This window comes from Citrus sinensis, chromosome 1 (assembly GCF_022201045.2).
Source record: "Citrus sinensis cultivar Valencia sweet orange chromosome 1, DVS_A1.0, whole genome shotgun sequence".
Lineage (NCBI taxonomy): Eukaryota > Viridiplantae > Streptophyta > Magnoliopsida > Sapindales > Rutaceae > Citrus > Citrus sinensis.
This window is the reverse complement of record NC_068556.1, coordinates 18,488,037-18,495,664: the sequence shown is the minus strand read 5'-3', so window position 1 is coordinate 18,495,664 and position 7,628 is coordinate 18,488,037. Positions and strand designations below refer to the sequence as shown.

The 7,628-nt window shown below is 31.2% G+C and overlaps 1 long non-coding RNA gene across 3 annotated transcripts; it reads right to left on the bottom strand.

Moving 5' to 3' along the window:
- Positions 1-2,921: 2,921 nt before the first annotated feature.
- LOC127901777 (uncharacterized) lies at positions 2,922-5,939 on the bottom strand. 3 transcript variants are annotated; one of them, XR_008054093.1, is made up of 3 exons: positions 5,740-5,939; positions 4,627-4,750; positions 2,922-3,636 (listed from the first exon to the last, which is right to left on the bottom strand). It is a non-coding gene; the product is annotated as an uncharacterized LOC127901777 (long non-coding RNA). The 3 variants fall into 3 exon arrangements; XR_008054094.1 differs by having other exon boundaries at positions 2,922-3,593; XR_008054091.1 differs by lacking the exon at positions 2,922-3,636 and having other exon boundaries at positions 4,292-4,750.
- Positions 5,940-7,628: the final 1,689 nt, after the last annotated feature.

Below are 7,628 nucleotides of genomic sequence, written 5' to 3'. Positions count from 1 at the left end.
AAGCGTGTTTAGTCCCTATATTATGAGGTTAGTGTCCATTTAGTCCATGTATTTTTAAAAACACTTCAAAACGTCCTTGCTACTAAATATTGACACTTATGCCATTATTTTTTATTATTTTTAACTTGCTTTTATAATATTACATTTTTACAATAATGTTTCTTTTTTGGATATTAATAAAAAATTAAATTATCAAATTAAACTCAAAAATAAAATAAAAACAAAAAAGGTATATATTAATTTTTGTGGAAGCTCACGTATGTCTAAAAAATTAATATCGTAAAAAATTACATTATCAATTTTTTTAGAAAACTTAATATTTTAACTCAAGAGTGTGTTCCACAAAAATTAATATATATTTATTTATTTTATTTTATTTTTTGGTGTTAAACTGGTAATTTATTTTTTTCTTTTTAATAATGTCTAAAAAAATTATTATAATAGGGTTATTTTTTTCTTTTTAATAATGTCTAAAAAATTATTATAATAGGGCAATATTATAAAAATAAGTTAAAAGGAACAAAAGATATGGCAAAAGTGTCAATAATTTAATGATATGGATGGTTTGAGGTATTTTTAAAAATATAGGGACTAAACGAGCTTTTACCCTTTGTAATATGCAATGAAAGCAACAAATCAAAAGTAACTCCACCGAGTTTACAAAAGACTTATCAAAAGAAATGAGCAATAATTTCTGGTTTGATGCAAGTGTTCTTAATTATTCAGTAAGTAATGGAGGAACTTTTGTCGTCTCTCACAAATTTATGTTCTATTGAACAAGTTTCTGCAAGTTAAAAGGAATTCTAATTGTTATTGTCGTTTTTTGGGTTACGTATTATTCACCCCATTTTGAAGGACCATTAGAACGAAAATAATGTTAAAAGCAAAAAGAGAAATGAAGAATAAGAGCATCTTTTTATACGACATTGCCGACCCGAGCTTGAGGAACTGTTTGAATTCTTTCAATGCGGGGCAGGTTTTGCTTAATTTGTATACCCAATTTCTAAAACGGATCAGCTTTAAATAATATTAAAAAGAAAAATTTATCATTTACCTTATCATCTTTGTATTTGATTGTGAGTTTGTAACAAAAACTAAGCTACGAGTATGCGTAAGGGCTAAGGGCCACCTTTTTATCCTATCAATGTGACCGCAATAATTTCTCGGAACTCTTAAATCAATGTGGAGATATACGAGATATGAAGGAATTAAGCACCTTTAAAAGAAAAATTATTTAAGGTATTAATTCTTTTGGATTTTCAGCAACTTGCATTGCCCAAATCATTATCTCAAATCAATTTGCCCCTTCGTTAACAATAAGGTTTCGCACACGATCCATGCTCTTGATGATTGACCAGCATCCATATCTGATTTCATGAAAACTTTTTCTGAATGATGGATTTCATCCTAGGACGCTTCGCTACATTACCCTTCCCAATACGTTACACGGTTTTATCATTTAATGATCACATTTTAATCTGTAATTTCTTCCAAGACATTTCTTTGCGACTGATACTACACAATCCCTAACTGTAGTCCCATCATACAAGGATCGTCCATCCTTTAAAGAAGGGGGAAAAATTATGAAACTTATTAAGTAATTAATTTTTTTAAATAAATGTGGGTATTTTATTTCAGAAATTAACTTAAAGATAACATCCTAAAAAATTTGGGTAATTCTCCAACCATACTGAGGATTAAGAATAGTGAAGCGCATATTTCGCTAATACGTTGCCACATGGTTACATCTACGAATATGCCGAAGTTGGAAGATTTCCCGCTCTAAAATTAGCATCTGAATCTCTGAAATAATCCAAAATAACACTATACGTGTATGACATTTGCCTGAAATAAATTGAATAACCCGCAATGAATCCGACTCCACCATTAATGGAGACAAACTAGTCTCGCTAGCAAGTCGGATACCGAAGCGAAGAGTTTCAGCCTCGGCTATATCAACATCATCGGAGAAGACACCTTGATCAACCCCCACAGCCATAACCTGACCACTACTATTACAAATTACAGCACCATAACCCACCTTTCCATTTTCTTTATCTACCGCTGCATCCACATTTAATTTATACCAACCTGCTGGAGGCACCCCCCACTTCTGAGTACATAAAACATCATTAGATTGTTCAAAACTTCCACCAACAGATTGCACAGAATCAAACTACATGTAATGGCTTTATTTTAACTTTCTCATATAAGCATCTATTTTGAGCTTCCCAAATACCCCACGATGTCAGCACAAATAAAGGCAGTTCAGAATTTGTAACCACATTTCTAGCATACTGAAACAATCCCCATAAATCATGGTGTCTGTTCTGCACAATTAGCTCTCTAAACTTTGTGATTTTCCACACCCCTTGGGCCCAACCACATCCCACCAAAGCATGCATCATTGTTTCCTCCAAACATCCACACATATGACATTTCGAATCTAGTACAACTCTCTTTGACTTTAATTTGTCCATTGTGGGTAAAATCTTTCAAAAGTGCTCGCCAAAGAAAAATTCGTACCTTGGGAGGAACATTGTGGGTAAAATATTAAGTAATTAATTAGTAGAAAATCTTGGGCAAAATACTTCAAAAACCATAAATTGTGTATGACAAGAAACAACCATGCATGTTTAATCTTTCGCAAGCAGAGCTCATGAATCAACTTTAAACATTTAAGGAAAACAATTTCCTTGCAAAAAATATGAATGAATCTACAAACACCTGAAAAGTTCCACCAATCAATGCAGTTTACAGATGTGATGAGACACATTCAATCAATTTCCCTGACTTCCAAACTTCAATTTAATGCAATCACAGTCATCACCCTCCTATCCTCACAACAGGATACGAATTTCCATTTATTGTATATTTAACTGCAGTGCTAGACTCTAGTCCTACAGAGATTGTCTGCAAAAGTAAAACAGATCATTCTTGTTAATTTCCCTGGATGTTCAGCTTCTTTGGTGAAATAACTCTCGGGCTCTAGCACTTATAGCCGCTGGGACTTAATATAAGAGAAAACACATAATGGTGAAGGTAGACCAAGGAAAAAAAAGCTAATGGAATTGAGCAATATCATGAGAACCACATTGCTTTCCATAACAATGACTAGGGGCATCAGGCATGATCAAAATAACAGCATGGCATAATCTCACCACCATTTATAAGTCATCAATCAGTGTGAAAATACGAGACAGGAAGGAAGCATGCACCTTTAAGATAACCAAAAAAAAAAAAATTACATACATATATGTATATACATATATAGATATATGCATATATACATATATACATACATACTAAGATATATATACACACTCACTCACGCACAAAATAGCTCATTCTCATCAAAGTTTCAGGAACTAGCATTATCAAGATTATGCTCTCAATCTCTATGCTTAGTCGTAGATATACAACCATGTAAAAAGCTAGCCCTTCCAAACTAAGTCCAAACAGATGACAAAAAGTGAACATCGCACTGCCAACTGGCAAGAAACTTGGTCTTCCCTCTTATCTTCAAAAATGCAATGTTGCCAAGTAACCCAAAAAAGAGCTAGAACATTGCAGTGCCAGAGAACTTTAGCTTTCTATCCTTGCCCAAAAGCAAAAACATTTTCCATTAGCAAAGAGCTACAAGAAGTCGGAGCATCCCAAAATCAATAACATAATTTAGAATCAATGCATGTATCCACAAACATTTATTTAGTAGACAACTGATTCCCAAACCAATTTTAAATTTCTGACAGACTTAGTTCGTTGCCTAAATTCTACAAAGCTTTTCAGTTAATCTGCTCAAAATACAATCCACGGGTGCATTTAAACAAATTGGGTTATTTAACACCTATAATCTTTGAAACCTCATCAAATTGCTATAAAAAGTAATCTACACCAAACAATCAACACATGAAATACAGGACCTTTAGACAGAGAAAATACTGCTGAAGAAAACAATAAAAACCCATAGAAGCACTAAATGCTTCTCCTAATATTAATAATGGAACAAAACAATATCATAAAACACTCAAATATACTATTAGAGGAATAAATCCGCACCAATGATGAGCTAAATATGAAATTTTTCTAGAATTAATAATTCTTCAAACAAAAAAGCACAGTGATTATCTGCATTTTAAATAATCCTAAAAACAGGGCAATGACTTATTTATTCCATAAAAAAAAAACCTACAAACACTTGTTTTTTAATCTATTTTATTTCCAAGCAAGAACGACATTCTTCTATTCTTTCTTCAACAAGAAAACAGGTTATATTACAGTCACTAGGCAGTAGGCAAAACACTCGATAACCAAATACATTAAAAGAAATAAAAAAGAGTTAAAAATCACAAAAGTTAAAATTTAAAATACAAAAAGATTAAAAAAGAAACTGCTTTTGAAAAATGAAAATATCAAACCCCTTCTTCAGAACAATTCAAACAGGGGGCTGCGGGTTCTTAATCTAACAGTAATTAAAATTCCACTGAAACCCCAACCCTCTATTTGATTTTCCATTTTTTTCCCCCACAAGAATTTTTTCAACATAGAACTTGAGCTTTGGAAGTGATAAAAAGAAAAGACATAGATGACCGACTGAGTTCGACTGAGACAGAGTCGTCAATATACCGCACTGGTCAGCTCTCAGTTGAATTTGTGAGTTTGGGTTGGAGTCCCAGTCCCACAGCCCACAGGTAGTGAAAGTAGGTAATTATCCTAACCAGCTAATGTATCAAAACCTGTTTGTATAAGCCTGCACATTACAAGTTACTCATCAACAAAGGAGGGGGCTGCAACAAGAAACAGCACATCATGTCCTAATTATAAAACATGTAAAAATTAACATATTTTACCAGTCACAAAACCCTTTTTCTTTAGAGATAAACTCCCCATAGCAACTATAAATATGGGAAAAAAAAAATGACCACAAGGTAGAACAGTCCCTTCTTTTTCTCCAAACAAATACAACCATTTCAGTTCACACCTAAGCTGAGAACCATTCTAGTTCCAATTTTCAACCAATGAAACAACCGTAGTAATCTCATAAAAATAAAAGAATGAAATAACCATAGAATAAAATAATTATACTCTAATTCAAATATTGCTTCAGAATTTATGATTTATGATAGACCCAACTGGTCAAACCTACAGAATTGGATTAGGCATTTATTTGACCCAAAAGGTGAATATCAAGCTTATGATTCTTACAACACTGAAATGATCAAATTTCATTCATTCTGAACACGAGATGCAATGAATTATTTCAAGTTATTCGAAGAGTAAGCATTAAAAGAAATTTGTTCATCCTACGTGGTATAAGTAGTATACTTAAGCTAGTATTAGTGTATTATGCATCATCCGTTAAATCATTTGGATTATTAACATTGATTTATATTTTTTTTATTAGCTGAATTGATAACTGTCGCATCCCTAACTTAGATGCACGTGTGATAAGAAAATTTTATCTACATCAGATGCAAGTACAAGCTTTTAACAATTAAGCCGTGACTGTTTGCTTACAAGAACGAACATATACTAATAGAATGAATAAGACCCAGTACTTACAGAAAAATTTGACATTATCTGCCCTAAAATATAAGAATCCCAAATTTAACACAATCCTAAACTTGCTGCAAGTTACAGCAGCAGCAAGGAAACAATTAAGAAAACTAAGTGGCAAAAAAAAATAATAATAAAAGTAAGAAGATTCCAAAATTGAACAACTCATGCACAGAAACTTACCCAAACCAGGTCTAAAGAGTAAGATTTATGAGAAAATCCAGCGAAATCCACGTTGATTTCCCATAAATGTCATACTTGCTGTTGTTCTCAGCTCCCTTAAGTGCACAATTATTCTCTGTAAAAATCAATTGCTTTCTTTCCCTCCATTTCTTTTTCTTCCTCTTCTCTCTTCTTTTGTTTTTTTCCTCGTTCTGTCTCTGTTGTACTTTTTCCCGCTTATTATTATTATTATTATTAGGGAGAAGGACATCCAACCCCCTTTAGGAAAATGGGTAAAATTTTTTTTAATATTTTAAAAAAAACTTATAATCCTTTTTTTTTAATAAATACTATTTATTTTATCAGTAAATTTATTTTTAATTTTTAATTATTATTATACCCTTATAATAAATATAAATTAATATATTGATTTGAGACATGTCACAATTAATAATTTTTTAAAACTAAAAATGGAGATACTATTATATTTTTGCCTAAATTATTTGCTATAAATTATATATTTCTAAAAATAATAATATGGTTTTGATTCCTCAAAGAAAAATGGTTTAATCAAATTTTATTTTATTAGTAATAATCACATATGAAAGATTTGATCATTAGAAAGGTATAATTTATAGTAAATAATTTTTGTAAAAAAATAATTATATCTCAATTTTAAGTTTTTAAAAAATTATTAATTGTGATATGTCTTAAATTAATATATTAATTTTTATTTATTATAAATGTATAATAATAATTAATAATTAAAAATAAATTTATTATTAAAATAAATGATATTTATTAATAAAAAAGGAGTTATAAATTTTTTTTAAACCGTTGAGGGATTGAATGTACTTTTCCCTTATTATTATCGTCATCACCCGAACGTTGGTTTTGTTTGTTATAGAACTTCACAAAAGAATAGAGAAACCTCATAAGTTGGTTGTGGGCTGGGTTAGCTACAGATTTTCTTCTTAAAAACACACACACGCGAGAGGAAGTGAACTTAGAATTACTTCCACTTCTTCAAATTCTTAGTTATAAATAAGGCATGAGTGAGTTTTGATATATTTAATGAGATGTATATTTCTGGATAGTTGCGGTTCATCAACGACCGCATTCACAAACTGCAGCAGCAATACGTGATCAAAATTCCAAATATAAAGCCCTCCTAAAGAATCCACCACCTATTTGGCTAGAAATTCTCCATTACTCATTGTCACAGTCTCTATTTTCACCCCTTTCATCAAAACACAAGCGTTATTTACCCATGTTTAGAATAAATAAATAAAAATTAACTGACTTCAGCATATAAATTACAGCAAGCGGTCAATTCACAAAAACAAGAAAAATTAACTCAATCTGTCAATCAAAGTGAAGTAGGTCACAAAATGACCGCAATGAAATATCAGAGACCTCTAAAATCGAATTCAATTAAGTTAAACAAATAATCACTCATCAACGATGAGCAGAAGGACAAAAAAGAAAAGAAAAGAAATTTCTTATAAAAATTCAACACAAATTAAAAAAAAAAAGGCTAATCTTCCTTTTTGGTTTAGTGATTTCGTCAGCAAACATGGCAAAAATAGAAATTCCAAAATATACCTAGGGTTTCTAGCTTTGGAAATTTACCTTACAAGTGGGCTTGCTTTTATTTCATAAAAGAGTGAGACTATTGTCACCTCTCTACAATCCTTATAAAACCCCTTTCCTATTACAACGAAATTAAAGGATCTCTAATTAATCCCCGACATTTTCCCTCTTTACAAATTTCTCTCTGAACTCTTTACACCACACAACCACCTATTATTTTCTTTTTCCTCATAAGCACTTTACACCATAATCAATGTGATTCCACTAACAAAATCTCATTCTTATCAATTTCCGTTTATAAGCTTAATCAATAAACT